Below are 26,427 nucleotides of genomic sequence, written 5' to 3' on the forward strand. Positions count from 1 at the left end.
ACCCTTTTCACAACCGGAAGTCGGATCCGGATGAAAAGCGAATGGGACCACAAAAAAAAATCGGTTCAGCCATCTCTAAAAAAAAATCGATTTTCGCAGTGATTGCATAACTTATCTATATAAAAAAACCAAGAACGACTTCTTCCCATTGTTATGTGAACTTGGCATAATAAATATTTCCTATTTCTAAACCGAGATACCCAAAAAATACTCAACTCTCGATGTTCTTGTGGATATGGGATTTCTTGAAATATTCAAAAAAAAAAAAATACTGATCATAGGCGATTCAAGTCTATTCTGAAAACCGGGAATTTTTTGTCTCGTGCAATGTCAGAAACTAAAATTTGCAACATTGCTGGCTACAGACAGATGACATATATTCACTGTGTTTCTGGTTTATAACCAAAACGGAGTAAAATAAAAAAAAGGTTTGTTTAGTTTTACTGTCTTTTCCTTTTCAAGTAAAAGGACGTCTTCAATAGCTTCTAACGACGGTTGAAGGTCGATTCGTTCACTGTTTGCATTTTCAATTTTGTCTTCACCGCCCCATAGCTCACAAATGTTTTCTTATATTAAACTATTCGGAAATTTTTGCCGTGGTTAATTATCGGTTGAGTGTTCATTTAGGGGTTAGCCTATGTTTGTGCTTAGGGCACATAACCGTTTTTACTTTTCTTTACGTTTCGTCTTAGACTCGTCAGTGCAGAGCAGTTCAAATTGAACTGCTTATTGCAAACTTAAACAGTTCAACTTGAACCGCTAAGCAGACGTAAAGTTAATGCTATTTGCAAAACACTTATATATTTGGTACCGAAGTACCACGTCTTTCCTGACGTGCCGAACGAAAACGTTGTTTTCGGCTTATTCTGGCCGATGCAGGTATGGTCATTTAGGGGTTAGCCTATGTTTGTGCTTAGGGCACATAACCGTTTTTACTTTTCTTTACGTTTCGTCTTAGACTCGTCAGTGCAGAGCAGTTCAAATTGAACTGCTTATTGCAAACTTAAACAGTTCAACTTGAACCGCTAAGCAGACGTAAAGTTAATGCTATTTGCAAAACACTTATATATTTGGTTGAGTGTTGCCGGGGGCAGTTTAGTTTAACTTTGGCCCCTTTTTGCTTGGTCTATCGACTGTCATTGGTAGACGTTTGGTTGAAGATGCGGAATCATTGGCAGTATCACTACAAGAATTTTCGTTGTCGGCATGTTTCCTGAAAAATAACTATGATATGACACCATTTTGAACACAATGGAAAAAAAAGTTTCTCAATTTTTCTTTTCTCATGTTTGTGACGAATAATTACGAATCACATATTCAGTAGTTTTCCAAGAAAGACGGCTAAGAAACAAATTGAATATTCAAAAAGAAAATAAACCTTGGAACATCTTAGTAAATATTTGCGATAAAAAGAGAAAATATCAGTGATCACAGAGTGTCGCCTTGCGGCGCCTATCTAACGTGCTTTTTCCGAACCTACCATTTTTTTGTTGTCAGAAACTTCAAACTTATTCAAGATTCGAAATGATTCGCATAAACACCTCAAACAACTATTTTAGCATTGTGCAACATTCGACTCAACTCCCAACTGGTAGCACCTTCGTGAACAAACTGATAACGACCTGTTCTTCCTTCGACAGCGCCATTAATCCAATTTAACAATAACATCATAATCAAGCTGTTGGAATCCGTGAAAGGAATTCCGCTATCTGGTAATGGAAACAGTGGTGACATAGCATTTTAAACCTTTAAAAACAATATAAATCGACGTGTTTGTGAGTGTTTTGAGAAGAAAAAGAATAAAAACTCGTAATGGTTAAAAGAGAATTAATACAACTGAAGTGTTGCTGTCAGTTCTGTTTGATGACCAATCTTGGCAGCAAACTGGTCAATATTGATTTCTAAGAAGTGTACAAGAAGAACGTATGCATTATCGAAGCGTAATGTGAGTGTGTTTATGTGTTTGGTGAAAACCGAAGTGCTAAAAGTTGCATAATATATAAAAGCTGTAGAGCGTAAGCGTCCGGTTCTGCAGGACCAAAAAAGTGGTTTGCAAATTGCATACAGCCGACTTATCTGCGAATCGGAATTTCATTTCGAAGCTGTCATCGGAAACCCGCAGAAAATTGTGTTCCCTACCGCCGCACCACTCCTCGAGAATAGTCCTTTGGTGTCGGTGCTCAATTGACGAAGAAAAATCCAAGCGGAAGAAATATTAGTGCATGCGGTAGTTTGTGCGGTCCGGCAAAGAAAGTGCTATTACGTGATCAGGGTTAATAAATTGGAAGCTGAATATCCAAGGAAAACCAAATCAAGTGAAGGTCCCGGCAGGCACAAGAGTGGCCTAATTGGTTTCCCGCCCCCTCCCGCATCCGCCCTCTTGGGGCAGCGTGGTGTGTGCGTGTGTGTGTGTGTGTTGGTGCATGGTTTCCCGGGAGCTTTCTTCGGGTGGTCAAAACGAAAAACGAAAGTGGCAGTAAAATTTTATCACCGAACGACGACGGTCAACTGCTTTGCGGAGTTCACCTGGCCACCAGGACACGCGCGTGGTTCTCGACCGTGCCTCGAATCGGCGGTCCCCTTTTCGATTATATCATTTTAACATCACGTAAGTGTGTTTGCTGAAGTTGTTTCGCAGTTGCTGTTCGGTTTTTTTTTGGATTTGATTTGAACTAGGGAGCTTTTTGGGTACGGTTTGTTATTGTTTTTCCTTTTTTTTGCATAACCGGATTCGAATCTGGATTGGTAAAATTGGTGTAAGAAAAATTCTTTCTTTTGATTCATGTTTAATGGCAGCCTGGGGATCGATTTTATATTCATTGGTTGTATCGGAGAAATTTGTTTTCAGTTCAATTGTTATTCATTTAATATGTACACGGGATTCGTTTGAACACTTGTGAATATTCGGTTGTCTTTTCAATTTGACTCGACCTTTTTCTAGCTAGCATTTTATGTAAGGAGTGTATCGAAAATAAGCTTTTCTTTCAAATTGTGACAAAAACGGTATTTTATACAAACTAAAAATTGATCCTTAGTTGTACGAGGTTAAACTTGAGCATAATGAAAACCGGATGAAATTTAAGTTATTCCTTCACGAATTTTCGATCTATTGATCGAACGCTCTTCATCAAGTTCCGGACAAGTGTTGTATCGCATTTTTTGGACGCTTGAGCCCAAATTTTTTTGAACTTCTGCATGTTCCCAGCTGCCTTACCAGTCTTCTTGAAGACCGTCTTCACGATTGCCCAGTAACGTTCGATAGGTCGAAGCTGAGGGCAATTTGGTGGATTGATATTTTTCTCAACGAAATTCACACCCTTTTCCGCAAGCCAATTGAGAGTGGTTTTGGCATAGTGAGGCGACGCTAAATCCGGCCAAAACAGTGGAGGTGTACTATGCTTCTCATATAAAGGCAGCTGTCTCTTCTGGAGACACTCAGGTCGATAGATTTCTTTTTTTTATTGTTCCGGTAGTGTAAAAAATGGTTGACTTCAAACCACAGGAACATATTGCTTGCCATACCAGTACCTTTCGACCGAATTTCTCCACTTGAATCGACCTGTCCGGATCGCTCACATCCTCCTGAACGACGACAGTAAAGTATTGTGGACCAGGAAGGGTTTTTGAGTCCTCCTTTACATAAGTTTTATCGTCCATCAAAACGCATGCAGTCGGACACTGCAAAAGACGCGAATACAATTTTCGGGCCCTCGTTCGCTTCTTCTATTCCACACTTTGTTTCGAGAATTTCTGCTTCTTGTAGGTCTGCAGGTGATTTCGCCTCTTGATACGTTGGATCATTCCGACGCTCGTTCCTGTCGTTTTGGCCAAATCACGTATTGACATTGATTTGTTCTTCGTGATTAGAGATACCACTTTCTGGTCCAGTTTTGGGTTGGAAGAACCGGGTTTTCTGCCTCTTCCTGGTGGGCTCATCCAAAGAATAGTGTTCCCCAAACTTATGTATGTTGGTTTTACCACTGGCATAATAAATTCCAAACCGCTTTGCCAATTTTCGAATAGTAATATTCTTTTCACTTAGCCATGTTTCCAGAACCTTAATTTTCACTTCCTTTCCAAAACGCGACATTTTGAAAACGCAGAATTTCAACCGCACAAACAAGTGAACAAACGAAAGCTGACAGCCAATCGCATAGCATGCTGTGATCTGAGCATAAAAAAAACCATCACAAATACATGCGTACAACTCAAATGTATGTGGATAGCTTATTTTCGATACACTCCTTATTGCAACGCTATCGTTTGTTCATATTAACTAAACCGAAGCTTAAAATCGATTGGGCAAAACGAGTAAACCTAGACTGATGTGATTGGCGACCTATGGTCGTATCTCCTCGAATCATTTATGACGGCACTTTTCTTCGCTTACGACCGGAACGACTGAAATGAAGTTTATTACACAAGTTTTTTTTATGCGGTTTTTATGTGAATGTTCAAAGTTACATGTTTTTCAAATTTCAAAGTTATTCAAATATCCTTTCCTGTTGACTTCAAGTAATGTAAATTTTCACGCAAGAAGCAAGTGCATCTCGATCTGCAGGAGGTGTATTTACTTCAATCGAACCAAACTAATAATGTTGTATACATTCAATTCTGAAGGGTATCGTCCAACTACCAAAGTCACTTCTGGTGTTTTTGTCAGAAAAATTTGAACATTTCTCATGGATAGATTTACACCAGAACAATGCTTTGAAATTGTGAAAATTTATCTTGAGAACAATAGATGAATTCGCGAAATAAACAGAAAATTGTGTGACGATTTCGACGCTCATGGACGGGCCGTCGAGTGACGAACAAATTTCGCACGGATCACTCTTTATTGGACCTTAAACCATCGGCTCTCGCTAAAATATTGACATTATGAAGATTGAGATGTCTTCATCTTGGGTTTCGGAACGACCTCAAACGCAGTTCTTGTTCTACTCATTAAATACTTTCCGAAAATACTCATATTGTAAGGATTTTTATAAAATATCAATAAACCGGATGTCGCCATATTGGATTTTGAAACGACTTCAAATATCATTTTCCGGCACCGGTTGTTCACATACGTTTGGAAAATATCCGTATGATTAGGTTTTACAATAATCGTAGCAACAACAAAATTTTTTATAACTAAATCCCAAATAACGTAAACGTTTTCTACAAAGTTAGTTCCAAATAATGATTTTTTTCTACGAACTGATTTGATTCATAAACCTCTACTTTAGTTCGTAAATGGAGGTTTGGGTGTATACACTGTACAAATATTTGAAAATAAATGTAATGGAATGTCTATACTAACGTAAACAGTGACGACGGAAATCTATATGAGCTATAATTTTCCATTGAAGGTAACATCAATTTAAGAGTATTTGTTCACATATCAAAATTAAGTTTGTTTCCAATTTTCTATGCAGCAATAAATTTAGCGTTGAAAAAGCGCATTTTTATGTTTATCATCTGTATTTCTCGTCAGGATTGATTAAATTTTACATACTTCTTACGTAATTTTCAATCGCCGCTTTCAAACGGTCAGCTACTGCGACTGTATGAGTATATGCACCATTTACCTACCACGCAGATATGTGTTTCTGTAGCTCAGGCGATCCACGGACGATCTTTGCGACCCAGTAATTCTCGGTTTGAGTCTCAGTCATTACCAATATTTTTATTTTATATTTCATAGATTTTATATATGAGTGAGTGCATATTTTTGTTACATATATACACACACACACACACGCAGACATTTGTTCAGTTCACCGAGCTGAGTCGAATGGTATATGACAATCGGCCCTCCGGGCCTCGGTTCAAAAGTCGGTTTTCACAGTGAATGCATAGCCTTTCTATATGAGAAAGGTAGAAAGAATTTTTTTAACGTTTTTCTCTTTGCCGCTTTTAGTGACAGTGTAAAAATTTTTAGCAATCTTCACCCTGTCATGCAAGAATCGGATGTCGGATCCACAAAATTATTAATTTAAACCGGAGTTTGTGAAAATCGGTCAAGTTAAGTGAGTGAGATCCATTGTGGAATATATAACCACTATTTCCGATGCTTCCGGAATCAGAAACCGGGAGCCTAGATAGCCGGAATCGGTTTATTTGGATGTCTACTGGTAATGGCTACCTAATGGAGTAGTTCCGAGGCCAACTAAGATTTTTTTTTACGCTTTTCGTTACACCGCTCTTAATGATGGTTTTGAATTTTTAACACACTTTACTCTATAAATTCGGAACCGGAAGTCGGATGAAATTTGGAAGCTTTGTATGGGAGCATAAGACTTTTCATTTGAAGTTAAATTTGTTGAAATCGGTTACGCCATCTCTGAAAAAATTGCGGAAGTAATTTGAAATAGGAATTTTAATCACCCTGTAAGTCTGGAACCGGAATATGGATCGTAATTAAATTCAGAAACTTTGTATGAGATAATTATACCTTTCATTTAAATCTAATTTTGTAAGAATCGGTTCAGCCGTCTCTGGGAAAAGTAAGTGCACTTATTTTCATTTTTTTTTGCACAAATCACCCTGTGATTCCGGGACCGGAAGTGGGATTCTAATAAAAACCAGGAACTTTGTATGGCGCTACAAGACCTTTTATTCGAATCTAAGTTTGTGAAAATCGGCTCAGCCATCTCCGAGAAAAGTGAGTGAAAAAAAATGTTACATACATACATACACAAACAACATACAGACATTTTGCGTACTCGACGAACCGAGTCGAATGGTATGTGGCATTCGGCCCTTCGTGCCTCGGCTCAAAAGTCAGTGATTGCATAACTTTTCAATATGAGAAAGGCAACAACATGCCATTAGCCATACTTTTCGTCAAAAGTTTAAACATATTTTCTGACCCCAGGAATTTTTTTACGGTGTTTTATTGTATTACGAAATTTTATTTACGATTTTTGAAAAGTTCAGAACATAGAAAAATTCAATTGTTTTGATAAATTGTATGAAATAATCATGAAAAAAGTTTTTTTCTCATTTTCATACAATTATATTAAGATTATTGGTTTATTCGAAATTCGTGAAAGTTTCTTTCAAATATGTTTATTATATTTGTATTTAATTATTTTTCGCTTTTTTCATTGTTTCATTTGGAAAGTCAGTTTAATGATAAAACCTGTTTTAATTCACCTAGTGGTGTAATGATGCCTTTCTCATATCAATCATACTATCATATATAGTCCTGTGGTATTCTTCAAAATAATAATTCGATTTTAAAAAGAATAATCTTCGATTTTAAAAAGAATAACTGAAATCAGTCAAAAACCGTCTACTGATAAAAACTATCAATTGGGAAAGATTTGAGGTCGATTTGGCATTTTTTTTACGGGTTTTCGCCCTTTTCAGGAATGATATAAAATTTTTAACACATTTTACCCTATATTTCCGGATGAAAATCGGTCGCGCCATCTATGAGAAAAGTTAGAAAACATAAAATTTAATTTTTTTCACATTTTACTCCATAACTCTGGAACCCGAAATCAGATCTAAATGAAATTCAGGAACTTAGTATGGGACCTAATCAGCTTTCATTTGAAAATCGGTTCAGTCATCTCGTAATAATAGATATCAAAGATATGTAATAGATGTCAAAGATATGGAATAGTTTTTTTTTGCTTGTTCAAACCATGGATAGAAGCATTGCCTCTGCTATAAGCCAGGTACTAAATAGCAATTGATTATTAGACGTTTTACTAGAATAAAATGCTTATTTAGTAGACGCATATTCTTACATTAAAATCTGCCTAATGATATTTTCAGTTTATTCATATTTTGTAGCACACGACAACTGCCAAACTTACAAAGCAGAAAGATCCTACGACAATATAACACATGGGCTGAAAAGTCCCAGACCTAATACATAGATGGCGCTAGTTCTCACTAGGTTTTCTCGGAAATGGCTGAACCGATTTTGACAAACTTAGATTCAAATGAAAGGTCTCGTGGTCCCATACGGAATTCCTGAATTTCATCCGGATCCGACTCCCAGTTCCGTAATTATAGGGTAAAGTGTGTTCAATATTGTACACCGTCACTTAAACCGGCGAAACAAAAATCGTAAAAAAATTCTACACTGGTCTCAAAACTACACAAATCGATAGTCATTATCAGTAGGCAACTAAACAAACCGATTCCAGCTATCCTGGTTCCCGGTATCCGGTTCCGGAAGTACCGGAAATAGTGGTTATATATACCAAAATGGATCTCACTCACTTTTATCAGCGATGGTTTGACCGATTTCCACAAACTTAGATTCAAATGAAAGGTCTTTCGGTCTCATACGGAATTCCTGAATTTCATCCGGATCCGACTCCCGGCTCCGGAATTATAGGGTAAAGTGTGTTCAATATTGAACACCGTTACTTAAATTAAACCGTCACTTAAAATTTTTTTTCAGAACAATGGATCAAAACCAGTTTCGTGTTTTAATTTTACACTGCGTCTTGATGGGTAAAATACCGTTCAAGAGAAGCAATGACTTGAAAAGTGTTATGGAGACTCCGCTTCATCAGAAACAACAATAAAACGTTGGTTGATGAACAACAGAAAACATAAAAAATTCACAAGATCATTTTGAATGGTCGAAAAGAGTGTAGTTGCGTGAGTTAACTGCCATCGTAAAAATATCAGAAGAACGTGTTGGCGTTGTATTGCATGAGCATTTGACTATGAGTAAGCTCTGTTCAAAGTGGTTGCCGCGTTTGCTCACTGTTGACCTACAACGAGCACGTGTTGATGGTTCTGAGCAGTGTTGGGCCATGTTTAAACGTAGCAAACCGGAATTTCTGCGTCGATATGTGACAATGGATGAAACATGGATTCATCATTTCACTCAAAACGACCGTAATCTGAGTGGACAGCAACTGGTGAACCTCGTCCGAAGCGCCCGAAAGCACAACAATCGGCTGGAAAGGTTATGGCCTTTGTATTTTGGGATGTGCGTGGTATAATATTTATCGACTATCTTGAGAAAGGAAGTACCATTAGCAGTTAATATTATATAGCGTTATTGGAGCGTTTGGCAAAGAAAAACAACACGCCGTATCACAAGTTAATCAAAACAATGGCCAAACTATATGAATTGAACTTCGAATTGCTCTCACATCCACCGTATTCGCCAGATTTGTCTCCCAGCGACTACTGGTTGTTCGTAGACCTTAAAAAATTGCTCGCTGGTAAGAAATTTCTCACGAATGAAGAGGTTATCGTTGAAACTGACTTAAAACTTTATAACTTTTGTTTCGAAAAATCATAAATTCTTAAAATAAAGGAAGAGACTCTTCTGTTAGTAAAGGCCCTTAATAATACTTTCCCCTTTCAAGAAAAGGAATGCATTGGTATCAAAATATCGTGTGAAATAGCTGCGAAATACTAATGCTCAGTGCCTACCTTAATTAGCTTAGAAGCTTCGGTTTTATCTATGTGAATTAATTCTCAGCCAAAATATTTCGTCTCTACTTTCATTTTAAGTCGGTTGATTAGAATTATCTAATCTACCGAGAAACCCCTACCGAAGTCGAGCTTCTCGCTCTTGTCGAATCTCTGTCCCACCTTGAAGCTTTCAAGCGGACGACGATGTTTCGGCATGAAATACTCACACGTTGCGGTAACCGCACCTGCTTGCCCCCCAACCCCGTCGGATGATCAGTCCGCCACTGCCCAGCGGTGTGAGCGTGTGACCATGTGTGTGTGTGTGAAATATCGGCGATGATGAGTTCCGCCGCGTGTTGGCCGTTAGGCGAACGATAGCCTTTACCCCGTTTTTACCCGTTCTCTTCGTCTGTCTGGTGCGAAAAGAAATTGATAAATTCGAATTCGTAGCTCGCACAAAAAAATCAACACACCTTCTCTATCTCTCTCTCTCTCTCGTACCCTTGTTTTGACTGGTGGTGGCTGTCAGGTTTCAAACAAAGGCTAACATCCGTCCAACAATAACAGCAAAACCTGAAGCAGAACTATTATAAGTTTACACCGGTCATTTTCCTGTGACTATATTTTTAAAAATAGGTACGCAAATTCCTCGCATCGCGCCTGCAGACGGCGGCTATTCTTCCCACACATGCATAATGTGTATTTTTGTTTGAATGCGTCTGTGTGACTCGCGGAGTAGTTGGTGAAAGGTAGGAATGCAGCGGTGGTTTGTTTACTTCTACGGAAGACTTGTTTTTTTTTAAAAACCTGACTCGTGCAATGCCCGCCTACCTTCTTTTTTCTCTCTCTAGTTCTATATATATATCTCTCTCTCTCTCTTTATTGGTTGTCTAATCTCGCACGGTTTGCAAAAATTGTTTGATTTATCTATCTTTGAATGCAACGGGAGAAAAAAAATAAGCACGACCATGAGTTTTTGGGTAAAATTTCAAAGTGGCATAAAAAAAAATCGAAATTCAGGCCGTCGTACAAAAGTTTTTTTTTCTCGGGTGTTCGTGGAAGATATCGCGAAATTGGCTGTGTGATTGGAATTTCTCCGAAAAACCGATCCTTCGTGGATGAGACAGATCCAATTCTGAACCGTGGGTTCCGTTTTGTCAAGGCCAGCGATCGGAGAAACGACCGTTGAAGCTGGAGTTATGATCACCATTTGAATTCATCAAGGCGATATGTCAAACGCCACTGATTTTATGTTGAACGATAAACTTAACTACTGTTTGTTGTTGTTGTTTTTGGTAAATTTATTTCGCTGGGAACGTTCCATCGCCAATTACCGACTTGGGGCAATTAAATTATTATCGCAACATGATCAAAATCAACAACCTTCCGTCAAAAATGTCCATTTGCCAACCACGCTGTTCATTGCCCAATTAGTCAACACCTCGTGGCTTGTGAAATTGTTATTCTTTTTTTTGTTGTTTTGTTTTGTTCAAATTTTTGATTGTTTGAACGCCTGCTCCAGCGAAGGGTGTCGACAACCTTTCGGGATAATGGGAAAATTCAGTGTGCACTTGATTTCCTACTGTTACACGTGCGCGCCACTGCTGTTAGTTTCAACGTTCCACTCGATAAAAATTATTTTCCTTTAATTGTCGAACGATATGCTTTATGTTTGATTTCGTAGCGTCCGAAAGCTACAACCGAAAGGGTAAAAATCCGACAGCTGAGAGCAGGTAAATTTTGGGCGGGGGGTTTTCTCCAGTGTCTAGCACCCTCTCCGTCCCTCACAATATCCGAGAATGTAGTGCAACAAAAAAAATTGTGCCGTTCCAGGAACAAGGGTCATCAGCGAGATATGATGAGTTAGGACGGTGTTTCAGAGAAAGAGTAAAAAACCATAGACAAAAAAAAATTGAAATCGGTTTAGAGTTTTTTTCCGAAGCAATTCGCTTGTTGAACATATTCTTCATCGTCGCCTTTGGGATGTTACCTATAATCTTTCGAGGGGATGCGCTGCACTAGCATTGCATAGATGAGACAGAAACAGAAAAAAAACATGTTTGATATGAAGCGAACTGCGTCAAAGCTAAATAAAATTAAGGTTTAATCCGGGGCAAATAAACGACAATAATAAAAACACACTAATTTGCACTGAAAGACCGCCAAGAGAAAGTGCACGAGCTTACCATAGTTGGGCAAGATTCTGCTGATGAGAAAGTTGTCCTGCCGCTGGATCCCGCACATACTTATTTAGGACAAAAAATACGAACGCAAATGCACTTCGAGTACATGTTTGGCTGGATCCATTATTATACGCCAGAGAACAAAATGATTACCCAACAACCTGGAAGGAAGGCACATTGGGTCGGAAAGATAATGATTCCGGATTTCTGGGATTGTCATGGTGTACTTTTGGAGGACTACCTCAATGCTTGCAATTGACTAGCATGCATGAATCGAGCGATTAAAACCCGAAATCGCTGTGAAAGGGCCTTACATGGTTTACTTACCTTGCCTGACAGATATAGGCCTGGGGTGTTCTTTGCTGTATCAAGAATACGTCTCCACATAACTCGGTCCATGGCTGCTCGTCGCCAGCCATTCAAGGCACGAACGCTTCTGAGATCACCCTCCACTTGATCGATCCACCTTGCTCGCTGCGCTCCTCTTCTTGTTGTACCAGTCGGATTAGATTCAAGAACCATTTTCACATGGCTGTCGTCCGACATCCTTATGACATGCCCAGCCCATCGTAGACGTCCGATTTTAGCTGTCCGTACGATGGTACGTGGTTCTCCTAGCAGCTGTTGCGATTCGTGATTCATACACCGTCTCCACGTTCCGTCGTCCATCTGCACTCCGCCATAGATGGTCCTCAGTACCTTTCTTTCGAAAACACTGAGGGTGCGTGAGGTGTCATTATCGGCGGTCACCAGTGAGCCCAAATACACAAACTCATCAACCACCTCGATATCGTCACCGTCTATCAATATTCGTGGTGGAAGGCGTAGTGTTTCTTCTCTAAAGCCTCTATTTTGTTTTCGACGCATTCATGGCCAGTCCGATACGTCTAGCTTCAACTTTCAGTCCGATGTAGGTTTCCGTCATCTTCTCAAGGTTACGTGTCGCAATATCAATATCGTCAGCGAAGCCAAAAAGTTGTACGGACTTTCGGAAGATCGTGCCACTCGTGTCGATCCTCGCTCTTCGAATCACACCTTCCAAGGCAATATTGAACAAGATACAAGAGAGTCCATCATCTTGCCGTAGCCCTCTCCGAGATTCGAAGGGATTCGAGAGCGTCCCAGATACTCGGACGTAGCACATCACTCTATCCATCGTTGCTTTGACCAATCGCGTCAGTTTATGCGGGAAACCGTATTCGTGGATGATCTGCCATAGCTGTTCTCGATCGATTGTGTCGTATGCCGTTTTGAAGTCAATGAATAGGTGATGCGTGGGTACGTTGTATTCACGACACTTCTGGAGTACTTGTCTAATCGCGAATATGTGATCCGTAGTGGCGCGGGCTCCAGTAAATCCCGCTTGGTACGGCCCTACGAATTCCTTAGCTATTGGTGGTAGACGACGGCCAACGATTTGGAAGAGTACCTTGTAGGCGGCGTTGAGCAATGTGATTGCGCGGTAATCGCAACAATCTAACTTATCGCCCTTTTTGTAGACGGGACATACCACTCCATCTATACATTCCTGCGGCAGAATTTCCTCCTCCCAAATCTTAGAAATCATCCAGTGCATCGCTCTAGCCAGTGACTCTCCTCCATGTTTGAGCAGCTCGCCTGGTAACTGGTCTTTGCCCGCGGCTTTGTTGTTCCTCAGCTTGCCGATCTCCTCACGTATCTCCGTCAGATCAGGTGCTGGGGATCTGTCGTCGGCTGAGCGTGCACCCAGATTGATTCCTGTGTCGTTCTCTGAATCCTGTGCTTCGCCATTCAGATGCTCGTCATAGTACTGCTTCCACCTGTCGATCACCTCACGTTCGTTCGTGAGAAGGTTACCAGTGGTATCTGTGCACATTTCGGCCTGTGGCGAGAAAGCGGTTCACCTTCTCGTAGAATTTCCGTGTATCATTTGCGCGGTACAGCTGTTCCATCGCTTTGCGATCTTGGTATTCCTGGTGGCGCTTTTTCCTCCGGAAAACCGTGTTCTGTCTGTTCCGTGCCTGTCTGTATCGTTCCTCGTTCGCTCTAGACTAACTGCTGACATTCGTCGTCAAACCAGTCATTTCCTCGATTCGATAACCTAGTACCTAGAACGGTTGCAGCAGTGCTACTCACGGCGGACCTTATATTCCTCCAGCCGTCTTCAAGAGTCGCCGCGCCAAGCTGCTCTTCCGTTGGTAGCACTAACTCCAGTTGTTGCGCGTATTCCTCCGCAGTACGAATGCTACGTAGCTGCTCGAGATTGAGTCCCGGCGGTCCTGTGCGACGAGTGTTGTGCACCGTCGATAGTTTTGAGCGCATACAAACTGCAACAAGGTAATGGTCAGACTTAATGTTGGCACTGCGGTAGGGGCGGGCATTGATGACATCGGAGAAAAATCGCCCGTCGATGAGAACGTGATCGATTTGATTTTCCGTATGTTGATCAGGTGATCTCCAGGTAGCTTTGTGGATATCTTTGCGGGAGTAGAAGGTGCTTCGGACTACCATTCCTCGGGAGGCTGCACAGTCCACTCATCGTTGGCCGTTGGTGTTTGTTACCTCGTGCAGGCTCTCCAGCACGATCACAGGCCTGTACATTGCCTCCCGGCGTACCTGAGCATTCATGTCGCCGATGGCAAGTTTTACATCCCGCCGTGGACAGCTGTCGTAGGTTCATTCCAGCTGCGCGTAAAATGCTTCCTTCTCGTCATCGGGTCTTGTCTTATGTGGGCAGTGCACGTTGATGATGCTGTAATTGAAGAAACTGCCCTTGATCTTCAATACGCACATCCTATCACTGATTGGCTGCCACCCAATCACGCGCTGGCGCATCTTGCCCAACACTACAAATCCCGTTCCTAGAACGCTGGTTGTCCCACAGCTCTGGCAGAAGATAGTCGCTCGATGTCCACTTTTCCACACCTTCTGTCCCGTCCAACAAAGTTCCTGCAAAGCTACGACATCGAAGCCGCGGATTTGAATCTCATCATGCAGCATTCGGTCGTATCCTGGGAAGCCAAGCGATTAGCAGTTCCATGTGCCAAGCTTCCAATCGTAGTCCTTATTTCGTCGCGTTGGTCTTTGCCGATTATTCCGAGTCGTATTTATTGTTAGGCCTACACCAACCTCCGGTATCTCCGGAGGGCTATCGTGTCAGCACTGTTTAGAGCCCAACACTGACACAAGGACGGTAATCAACCGCCCCTTACATGGAGAACAGACGCTGTTTCGAGCCGCCCCAACATGGAGAACAGACGCTCGGGTAGGCTTGCTCTCTGTAAAGAGAAAGCAAGCCCCCCCCCTTCCCTGTCAGCATACGATCAACGTCCCACCGGGGTTGGTTACCCGATCTTTCCTATGATTACTCGCACCCCAGCCGGCACCGCGGGGAGGTATGGATAGGAGTTACTGGACAAGAGGCTATGAACCGCATTGGGGCCTGAATTGCGCATTGCCCAGTCGTTTACCAACCATGAAGCACAATTCCAATTACTTACCCATCCACCTTGTTCACCTGATTGGCCTCCTCAAACTATTATCTATTCCAAAACCTCAAGTCATCGATGTGAGTCTCCCGCAAGAGACGAGTTAGAAACGAATTACAACCGTCCGCTGGCACAATAATAAAATTTCTTTATCATTATTTATTACGTTACGGAATAAAATTCTTTTATCATTATTTATTACGTCAATACTCAAGCCCAGAACTCAAGTTGTATATGGAAACACATGGTATTTAGTTCTAAGGGCATGTGGTATATGATTCTAGAACTAAATACCATGCGTCTCCATCGGATGATGACAATTTTGTGGGGACGCATGGTTCTCCGAATGATTTATTTTTTCAAAGTCTGATATTATACCCGCTCACATTTTTTAAAAATCAGAAAAAATTGCAGCGTAACGTACTCAAAAACATTTGAACATTTTTTTCCACATGAAATACATTTTGAGAAAATTCTGAAAAAAATCAGAGAGGTTTCTAATAATTCCTAAAATATTCCTGATTTTTTTTCAATTTTTTCGCCAGAGAGGTTTTTGAAAAAATTAAATAAAATGAAAATCAGAGAAACCACCCTAACTCCACCAATCTGGAAGTTAAAGGGTTTAAATTTTGGGAAAATCATCTCCAATATAAAACCTTCCAAACAGCGTATATATTTTTTTTTCTGTTTGGAGGCAGTTTTTATATGCAACCGCGGCTACACCCTTTATCATTTTACTAAATTGATAATAATTTTTTTTCAATCGAATGAATCAACTTTGTTTCTTATTCAGTTGTTAGCTAGGGACTTCAGCTCTCCATTGATGTATATATGTCCGCATAATGTACACTTATTCAGAACTTATAAGCTTAAAAGAAAAGGGTGCCGGTAACCGAACACTCTCCCCTACATAAGCAAGCCTCAGTATCATTAATGTTTTTTTATATCTGAGGGCCCCTCCCGAAACGAAATCCTGTGTATAGGCCTGGTTAGGCATTAAGTTGAAGGTTTACCGGAGATATCATGAACGTTTCAAGTAATTTCACTAACGCATAGTTTTTTCTTTTCTTTACAGGTAAGTGTCAACAAAGGATAAATACAAATACTCGATCAGCAATTGTAAGTAGCTGCGTTACTGCCAAAATTCGGACTGATACTTTTTTTCGTCACATTCTCACTGCTAAAAAAATTATAGACAAAAAAAAACAACATTTCTACAAATAAACCTGACGAATTTCTGTGGAATTTTCATCACAGTTCACTTTCGTGTAGAACTAAATTCATGAACTGAGTTCTGTATCTGAGTTCCAAACAAGAATTTGGAATTGGACTTATATCGTCTTTGTTTCTTGAATTCAGTTCCTGAACTCTGCTCCAGAATTTTGGTTCTGGTGTAGATAGATAATCGATGGCAAAAAGTACTCAACACTTGTGAACATCGGCAAAATTGCGCAAACCGGTTCGTTTTTGAACCATTCAAATATTTCCAAAGGCGTATGCGAAGTTTTCCTCTACTCGGTATGTAAATCCACAACAAACTACTGTAACATTGTTAGTTGTAATTTTTTTGTTCCGTATTATTTAATTGTATGGTAGAATATGATTTTCACTCAATCAACTAATACGAGTGATTTACTATATTCGAAAGTGTGAAAGAATCATGTCAGTTTTATTCGTCCTTCAGCTATGTCCGCGCCACTCGCAATTTCTATTGAGCGAAGTTTTTGCGAGTTTGGTGTATTTGCCTCCTTCAGTACAAAAACATCGTTGGCTTCGTATCACTTCATCATCGGTTTAGCGTGAAGACACGATGCCAAATCCGACCAAAATTGAGTATCATCTTCGTGGAACTGAAGGAAGGGCAGCTAGTGCTTCTGGATGCATTCTATTTTATACATTTGACCGTTGATCGTGTCGGTCGTTATGTACGATTAACCACAGATCACCAGCCACACCAAGTTATCTGCTGGATGAACCACGGGGCGACTTTATCTTCTTGGCCCAGTTCCGTATCGAAAGGTTTGAATTGTGCTTGAAATAGTACACCATGTTCCTGTGCTTGTTCTCTGAACCATAACCTAGTGTACGTGGATGAATGCGCCAAGCTGTATGAGCCTTGCATATGCACTTAAAGAAGTCCTTTCTTATGTGGTCTTCGGTTAGGACGAAAGCTATCTAGTTTCAATTTATTATCTTTATTCTAGTTCCGAACAGAATCTCAAATATAATGATTAAAATGGTGTATGGTGCTTTAGCTTCAGATAAACAGAACCTCCGAAATCAATATAAAAATTCTTCTGTTCTATAGGTTTTACGAAAAAATTATCCTCAATTATCAAGCTTATGATAAATGACCATCACACTAGTTGACCCCTTTAACAGAAGACATGATGATAAAATCTGGATCTGAATGAAACACTACACACGTCTTAAGTATGGCCAATAGGGTGGAAGAAAATTTAGATTTCAACTTCACCAACTATGCAAAATTTTAGCTCGATCGGTGAAACTATATTTTCGAGGTTTAAAGTTTGTATGGAACTTAGTATGGGGAATCTGACTTTTTACAACAAAATCGACTGGAGTTCAAACTATACACTTTAAAAATCAATGCATGTGTTATTTATGTTGGAAATTAAACGAGAAATAAAACCTTCGTAGATCGCAAAACTATCCGACATATGCAGAAAAGGTTATTAAAGAAAAACCGACACATACTACTTTCTTGTTTAATTTTCAACAAAAATAACACTTGCATTGATTTTTAGAGTGTCGATTTTGTTTTGTAAAAAATCAGTTTCCCCATACTAAATTTCAAACAAACTTTATACCTTAGGTGCGAAAATATAGTTTCACTGATCGAGCTAAAATTTTGCACGGTTCTTATAACACCCAGAGGGAACACGAAAAGTTGAGTGGAACAAGAAAAAAAACCCTTTTCATCTTTTTCCCATAAAATCTCGTCCCACCCTAATGGCCAAACATTCATTCAAATTTCAAGACTAATACTCAAAAAGGGCGAATGTCTTTTTTGCATGCCTTAAATAAAAATTATCCCTATTATTTTTTGGTAAATCGGGCTTCTTTAAATAATTTTATAATATATTTATTTCCTAGTGACTATGAAAACCACATTTTGGCGTTAATCTGATTAGTGCATTTTCAAAACTTACAAATAAAACAATTTGAAGGCATTTGCTATATTACAATTTGTTTTAAGGAAAATAATCATTGGAACACTAGAATATGGTTCTAAAAATTAAATTCAACAAATTTGCTTCTAATGATTTTACTCTAAGATGTGGTTGTACTCGAGATATTTCTGCATTAATGTCCAAAGCATCATGTTTTGCTAAAATGCGTCGTAACTGGAAAAACGGTAATTGCACAAAAATGGCACCTAAGAAAAATTTGTGTTAGGCGTTCAAAACAAAATGAATCCCAAGTGGGAGCGGGTCATTTCACCGAAAATCGTTGCGCCGAATGCAATTTCGTTGGAGTTAGACCGGAGCAAGTCTGAAAACTTTAGTCAAGAGAGTAATCTGTCTCGATTTAACGCAGAGAAGCGAATTAATGCGTTGTTCTAAATATGAGATTTATTTATTTATTTGGGAGCAGGGAAAAGTCCAATAGAGCTGAAATTTACAATCTCTCTCCAGCAGGCATAAAACCTCGTCATCATTTTATATCAACAGATTTTAAAAATCCGACAGATATATTGCTTAATACTAAGGGCTTAACACTAAGTAAAATTATGCCTCCCGGCGAGGGTCAAGAGGGTTGAAGGCCGCATCCTGCTGGGTCCGCCAAGTCACGAAAACTCGGCGGGTGGCCCGCATGTCGGACATCGACGAGAGTGGCCCCCGGGGTGTGGTGAATAATATTAATCGTTTTGGACAGTTTCCGGAGAAAATTATCGATCTACATGAGATTAAGTTTTCCGGGACATTACGACATTTCAGTTTCCGTAATCTACTCTAACTTTTGTCAGAACACCCTTCCTAAATTCCATCTTGATTCGACTTTCACTGTCCGAATGTAGTACCATGAATTTGATAGTTCTACCTGAGCTGACAACTATTTTGTTTTTTTTTCAAAATTTGTATTTGTTGGAATAATCAATCTGAACAACATCTAGGATGAAAAATTTATTGTGAGCGGGTCACCTGGTACAACATTATGCCATCAAGCACAAAAATTGAAAATCGGTATTTTTCTGTATGAAAATTAAATTGTCGGTATTTTAAGAGAACATATTCTTATTTTATGGTATATGTATAGTGTACAAAAATCGGTATAAATGCCGATAAATTAGTATGGTTGGCAGCGTTGAGTTCTACAACCGGTTCATGGAAACCGATCGTGTTCCAACAAAAACAAATTTGATGCTAAGTTTGGCTTATTGCGATATGTTTATTTAAACATAGTCCTCGTGAGTCCTCGAAGGAACCATGTACAGGGTACTTCCATGGCAAAAACATCGACGTAAACTGGGGATTTGTAAATAACATTTTCATGTTATTGACATTATGCAGATGACTGTATTCAGTTAAATTTACCAACTGTATCTTACTAAAAAACTGTATGTTTAGTGTACTTTCAGTATTGTTCAATTGTATCATACACACCTGCTTTACATTGGAGTTCATTTGTCCTTTTTGATTAACTTTGATTGAATAAATTGGCCTCTGGATTAAATGGATGATTGTTTTTATGTAGCATCATCAAGCCCGTGCTGTTTCGAGGAAGACTTGATTTGCCCTAATCATTGCAAATCCAACCAACACCTGGTAATCTATTAAAAGCACAACTTTGTATTCGGCTAGCAACGAACCTAGTTCAAAATTGACAAAACGTGTTTCTTGACATTTATGCCAAGTCGATGCCTAATGATTCATTCAACTCATCGACATTCCTTCCAAACTGCGTCCAATGAAACCTACAAATGTAAGAGAAAAAAAAAATTATCAGCAACTGAAGTTAACCTCGCGCAACTGCAATAATGAAATTCAAAAATTCAAACTCATTAAATGTCATGCCCGATGAGCAACAGGAGGAATAAATCGTACGAACGAGTGTTTGATGAAGCAGCCCGCGGCGGCGCCACCGCCGTCGCCGTCGCCACTGCAAAGAGCGTGCTGGAACGCACCAATGAACAGCACGAAAGAAGACTTCTCAGAGGCATACCGGATTGGCTGAAATCAGTGCAAAGCCTTTTTTTGTTGTTGTGGCTCAAACTGAAATTTTATTAGTTGAATAATTGATTCAATATTTTTGATTGTAATCTACATTTAACATTCAATGCATTCAAGTGCTGAAATTCAGATAATAATCTAAGTTCGGTTTAGTTCAGTACTGTGATTTTTACCGTAGCGATAACTGTTAGGTGAAAAGCAAAGTTTAATTGAAAATTCAGGATGAGCCATGCCATTTCTGAAGTCGAAAAAAAAAAAAACTTTTATGCCAAAAGTCTTAGAATTGCATGAAACGTCGAGATTGAAATTGTTGATATCGAAAATTTCACTTCACTCCTTACCCATGTCCGATTTAGCTCAAATTCAGCATGGAGACTTTTTTGAAGTGCTTAAACTTTTGACCACTAGTGCTTTACGAAATTTATAAGAGAGGCAAAAAACAACGTGTTTTGTCGGTTACGTCACTTATACAATCATATCTCCGGAAACAGAAGTCGCACTAATTTGATCTTCGAACTTGATCAATGGCCTAACAATAGCTTTCAAATGGGCCTAGGCTTGGTAAAATCGGTTCAGCCATCTCCGAAAAACTTACGCGGTAAAAAAACAACGCGTTTTGTGATTAAAAATTGAAAAAAATAGATGATATAAAGAATTGCGTTTTGTAGGTTACGTCACTAATATCATCGTATCTCCGGAACCAGTAGTCACAGCCATTTGATCTTCGAACATGATCAATGGCCTAACAATATCTTTCAAATGAGCCTCGGCTTGTTAAAATCGGTTCAGCCATCTCCAATAAACTTGCGCGTTAAAAAAACAACGCGTTTTGTTGGTTACGTCAATTATACCATCATATCTCCGGAACCAAAAGTCACAGCCATTTGATGTTCGAACTAGATCGATGGCCTAATAATAGCCTACAAACGGGCCTAGACTTGTTAAAATCGGTTCAGCTATCTTCGAGAGACTTGCGCGGTAAAAAAAACAACGCGTTTTGTCGGTTGCGTCATTTTTATCATTATATCTCCGGAACCAGAAGTCGCAATAATTTGATCTTCGAAATTGATGAATGGCCTAATAGTAGCGTTTAAAAGAGCCTAAGCTTGTTAAAATCGGTTCAACCATCTTCGAGAAACCTGCGCGGTATAAAAAACAACGCGTTTTGTCGGTTACGTCATTTATATCCTCATTTCTAATATTTTTCTATAGAGATTTTAATACCTTTCTATAGAGAAAGGCAAGAACTATTCAAATAATACTGTGTCAAAGACAAGAGAAAAGCATTATCGCACCACTGGGTGGATTAGGAAGATGCTTTTTTCATCTGTCGTTTAAAATGTGCTTCTCGTTGAGTTCTGATACGGAATTTAATAAGACTTTCACTTTTCTTCAGCATTTTTTTCGATCACAGAGCAAGCAAATGTTATATTTGAATGAGAATTTTATGTTTTTCAACGAAGAGACTTTTAGTGAATGTCATACTTTGCGATCTATGTGCGAGTCAATGGTTCTATTTAATCTCCTGGCTTCCATAAACCAGATGTCGTATGCTCGAATACTGACCTGGAAAGATTTGCAGAGTCTGTAGGGCCAATACGTAACAATAACCATGAAATTTCACCAGCCCCGCCTTATTGACGGTAAACGTGCAATGACGCAAGTATTGAATGAAAACTATTTCATTCCGTTAGCATCGGCCAAGACACCAACGCACAGTGGTCCGAAACGGGAAATTAGCGTGACAAAAATATTTTCACTATTAAATTTAAGTTTTTTGTAGTTGGTGTCTTCACAAAAGTTGTTTATAATCAAATGACGCTCCTTTTGATGGAAAAAGTTACTAGGGTGGTCCTTATTTAGATTGAAATCTGAAATCTAACTCTTTAAATTGAACTCAAAAACGATTTCGTTGTACAATAAAGTTGTAGAAAATTATATTTTGAGGAACTTTGTTGAAAAAAACACCTCTGTAGCTCTTCATTCGATCGAGTTACATTAATTTTCCTTAGTAAAAGTAGGGTGGCTCCCAAAAAATCAATTTTTTTGTGAAACGTTCTATCGAAAAGTTGTCTTTAGAAGAGTTGTTGAACTAATCCTTGCGCATAATTTGGCTTAACCAAGCTTTTTCATATGAGCTACCAGTGAAAAGTTATGATTGCTTTTTCATCAAAAACTAGTCAAGCTTCAAATATCAATATTCATTATATGCCAGATCGATAAAAATGTATCCTATGCGGTTCCTAAAAAGTCATAAGTAAAAATTTAAGAGAAAATTGGAAGGGTGTTATTTTTTTAACTTATTTTTGAGTTGAATTAAGAAAATTAGATTTCAGATTACAATCTAAATGAGGGCCACGCTAGTAACTTTTTCCATCAAAGGAGCGCAATTTGATTACAAACAACTTTTGTGAAGACACCAACTACAAAAAAACTAATATTTAATAGTGAAAATATTTTTGTCACGCTAATTTCCCGTTTCGGACCATAGTGCAACGGTGGGACTGGTTGTATTATTTGCAGCTTACTATACGCTTCAAAGGATTAAAAGCGACTTTCGGTATTCAAAAGTGTGTTGGAAGCGTGTCAGTTTAATTCGTATTTGATGTCTTACAGTTATGTGTCTGACACTAAACATCCGTTTTTTTTTTGTTTCTTTTATTAGCGACTTTAACCGTGTTATTTGCCGATTAAACATCCGTCATTTTGTTCTAAAATTCGTTGGGGAAGTTGTTCTGTTTTATTTCTTTTATGTACATTCAAATTGACAAAAGGGTGTGATTAAATTTTGTTTACAACTGATAGTCGAACTTATTCTTCGGATTTTGCTAGTCCCCGAAATTTTATTCTGACAACAAGTGTCTGACATTCAAGTGTATTTATACTAAAGTTATTAGGTATGCTATGCTTAGCTCGGTTATGATCTCATTGTGATGTTCATTCTCTCAGTCGGTGAATTAATTAACAATGCAATAGTTTCTTTGTTTCTAAATATTTCTCTGACTCAAGTAAACTGTTTGAGTAGTTTAGGGCATATTCAGTAGTGTTTAAGTTCTAGATGCATAATTGATGCCAGTTACAAAATTTAAATCTGGATTTTATAACAAGAAAAACTGGCAGCCCCAGTAGTGTTTTACTGTTTCACTGTTTACTGGTGTTTCAAATATACAAAAAATAGAACGGCATCGTAGATCAGTTTTAAATTTGACAGAAGAACTGGCCGAATAAATAAAACTAGAACGGCTTGCTGGGGATACGTTTGTTCCAGTTTCTGTTCTATTATAGATCTTCCATATAGAACTTCTAGCTGCTGAATTTGCTCTTAGTATTTATATCTGTATCTATATGATGATTATGTTTCATGATTTTAAAAAGATTTCTTTCCGTGTGTTGCAAATTTTGATTTGCAGTTTTCCGATAAATGAACATCATTTATTAAATTGTCAGATTTAGAATAGTATTTGGAATATAATTGTAGTAAAGTAGATCAATCTAATGACCTTTAGAAACTTATCTCTATAACGATAATATATTGTAATTCAAGAATACATAATTCTTTTATCTCTGAATAAAAAGAAAATGCACAGATAATAATTATCATAACGAAACATAAAAGTCATCTTGGGCTACCAACATTGTGATCCTACTTCATCACTTTACCAACATTCAAAACCCGCAGCCAGTATTTCACTGGAACTCAATTTACCGACCAATATTTGGCTCATTATTTGCTGGATCTTTGTCATCGTGATCAATTGCGTTCGCTCTTTCTCTCATTCGTTCTTACTCTTTCTCTCTCTCTCTCTGTTTCGCTCTCGCTGTTCAACCAAACGCAACGCAACCAAAACAAAGCAAAGCATTTCGCGAGCACCTCGACGGCGGAGCTTCCTCGTCCAATCGAATGTTCGATGTATTGGTGCCGCAAGATGCGTTGACTTGACTTGACTTGACTCGGCTGTTTCATTTCGTTTTGCCTGTTTGCACTCACTTGCTCACTTGATTGCCGGCCGCAGTCTTCAAGGCTGTGGTCGATTTTTTCCTACTTTGTTTTTAGAATGACTATTAATTTGTTTATCAAGCAGCGGTAACCTTGCCGCCGTTCATTGACATTTTTGGCTAAATTCACGCGTTTTTTCCTTGCTTCTGCTGCTGCGTCGGCTATTCCTATACATATTGTGCTTAAGCCGGTTAAGGTTGTAGGTGTGTTTTGGCACGCCCGGTCACGAGTGCACGAACTGACTTACTGGGCTTATCAGTGGTCTAATGGTTTGTGTTTTTCCCGGTTTTTTTGTGTTATTTTTCTTTGGCTCGTTATCGTTGTGAAGCTGCGGTTCCACAGCTTCAACGGATGTGTTTTGCCAAATTTCCGAGTGGCGATTGTGTCCAAGATACAAAGCGGGTGTCACACATGCAAAAATGTGCCACTATGCGATTGGGTTTATTCGGTGCTGATTCAAGTAATTCTGGAATCTTCTGGTTTAACTAGTTTAAACCGAAATATAAACCACAATCCAAAGGTCTAGTCATATTAGATTTTGCTATATATTATGCGTGTTGTAGTTATATTTTTATCCTTCCTTTCGCGAGCTCAATTGTTTTACCTTCGCTTCCGCGATAAACAAATAGCATTAACTCATGATTCATGTGATGTTTTTTTTAACGGAAAATGGTCACGTTACCTGACGTTATAATCTTTTTTGAGTCACTGTTAATTAATTTTATGCGTTTATGCGGTTCTTCTTTCTGTTGAGTAAACAAGGAAAGAGCAATTTTCGAGTTTATCAACAGGAAATGTGACAAAATCCGAATCGCTTTGCACACACCTCTTAAAAAATTGACGGCTTTCTCAGTCAGAAATCACTGGACACACGATTTATTTCTTGAATTGTCCGACGTTTCGGTCGCTTTTGGAGACCTTTTTCAAGGGAAACTGTAAAATTATTTTTTTATTATTGTTAGAAGGTAGGTAGTAAAACTTACATAAAAACATGAAATACAAACATATTTTGAACTCACTTTAGTCTAGTCGTTTTTGACGAGTACGTTGATTGGCAGCGGTAAAAAGTTGAACTATTTTATACTGCTTTGATTGATTCACATTCTTACATCTTCAGTATGGCAATCCATTTGTTTTGCACGAATGAAGAGACTGATTCGTCTTAATATGACTGATTTTTAAAAAGAATGGATGTTTCTTTGCAAGCGCTTTTTTTCGCTTTCAATCGTTGTTACTCGGAGACCGCTGGTTGTTCAAGAATGGTTTCCACGAAAAACCGGTTGGGAATCGGAACCTAGGAACGTTACATAAAGAAATCAAAAACAAACCAAAAGCATATATTACTGTTTGTACCCTAAATCAGCAACTGATGCTCTACAATTCCAACCGTTTACCTCTGCGTAAATTATATCTCCCAGTTCGATCAACCATATCTCAGGAACAACTCGAAATTTTATATAAAATTAACACTATAGCAGTCCTTAATGAAATATTTACCACGTTAGTGATGAATTAACGAAAAACCCCGTTTACAGGCGAAGGTCCTCTTGAGACCCTTATACAAAATTTCAGAAGTTTATTTTGATTCGACTTCCGGTTCCGGATTTCCATGATGGTTAGTGTAAAAAATTCAATACATGAAGTATGTTCTTTCAACAGGGACCCTATAATAAGCAGAAATTTGCTAATAAACTTCTCTAATTTGTAGCGCTTGCTAACAGATGATCAAAAAATTTTACTTTAGCTATACCGGAAATAAAGGTCTATACCGGACTTGAAAATGGTAGTCACTTCAATTTTTCCTATTTGGCCAGACCGATTTCCACAAACGTAGATTCAAATGAAAGGGCGTGTAGTGTTCCAGATACGTTCTGCATGCTATCCAGATCCGACTTCTGGTTCCGGAATCATAAGGTGATAAATGTTGAAATTTAAATTCGTAAGTATTGCTGGGAGTTATGATCGCAAACAAATCATCCGAATTTTATTCAGTTCTGACCTCCAGTTCCTGATTCGTAGGGTGATAAATGTTTAAATTTCCAAATCGTTTTGTTTAAAGCAATGTTGCAAAAACGTGCCTAATCCACCTAGTAATGAGATGATACCGTTTTTTGTTCATCAATCCGCAGGTATTTTTTGCATGATTATTCTTCGGTTCTTTTAGTTTTCATAAAACTATTTTAATGACTTGCGTGACAGTT

The 26,427-nt window shown here is 38.8% G+C and overlaps 1 protein-coding gene across 16 annotated transcripts in view; it reads left to right on the forward strand.

Annotated features, from left to right (window-relative positions):
• The window catches only part of LOC131427345 (insulin receptor substrate 1), a 632,725-nt gene that overhangs the window by 96,132 nt on the left and 510,166 nt on the right, over nt 1–26,427 (forward strand). For 5 of the 16 annotated variants that reach the window (XM_058590448.1, XM_058590445.1, XM_058590447.1 and 2 more), the window contains exon 2: nt 1,641–2,608. The exons of the other annotated variants lie outside the window; for them this stretch is intronic. The gene's annotated coding sequence lies outside the window, so the exon portion shown is untranslated. The remainder of the gene's footprint in view (nt 1–1,640; nt 2,609–26,427) is intronic. 16 annotated transcript variants of the gene reach the window in all.

Source organism: Malaya genurostris, chromosome 2 (assembly GCF_030247185.1).
Source record: "Malaya genurostris strain Urasoe2022 chromosome 2, Malgen_1.1, whole genome shotgun sequence".
Lineage (NCBI taxonomy): Eukaryota > Metazoa > Arthropoda > Insecta > Diptera > Culicidae > Malaya > Malaya genurostris.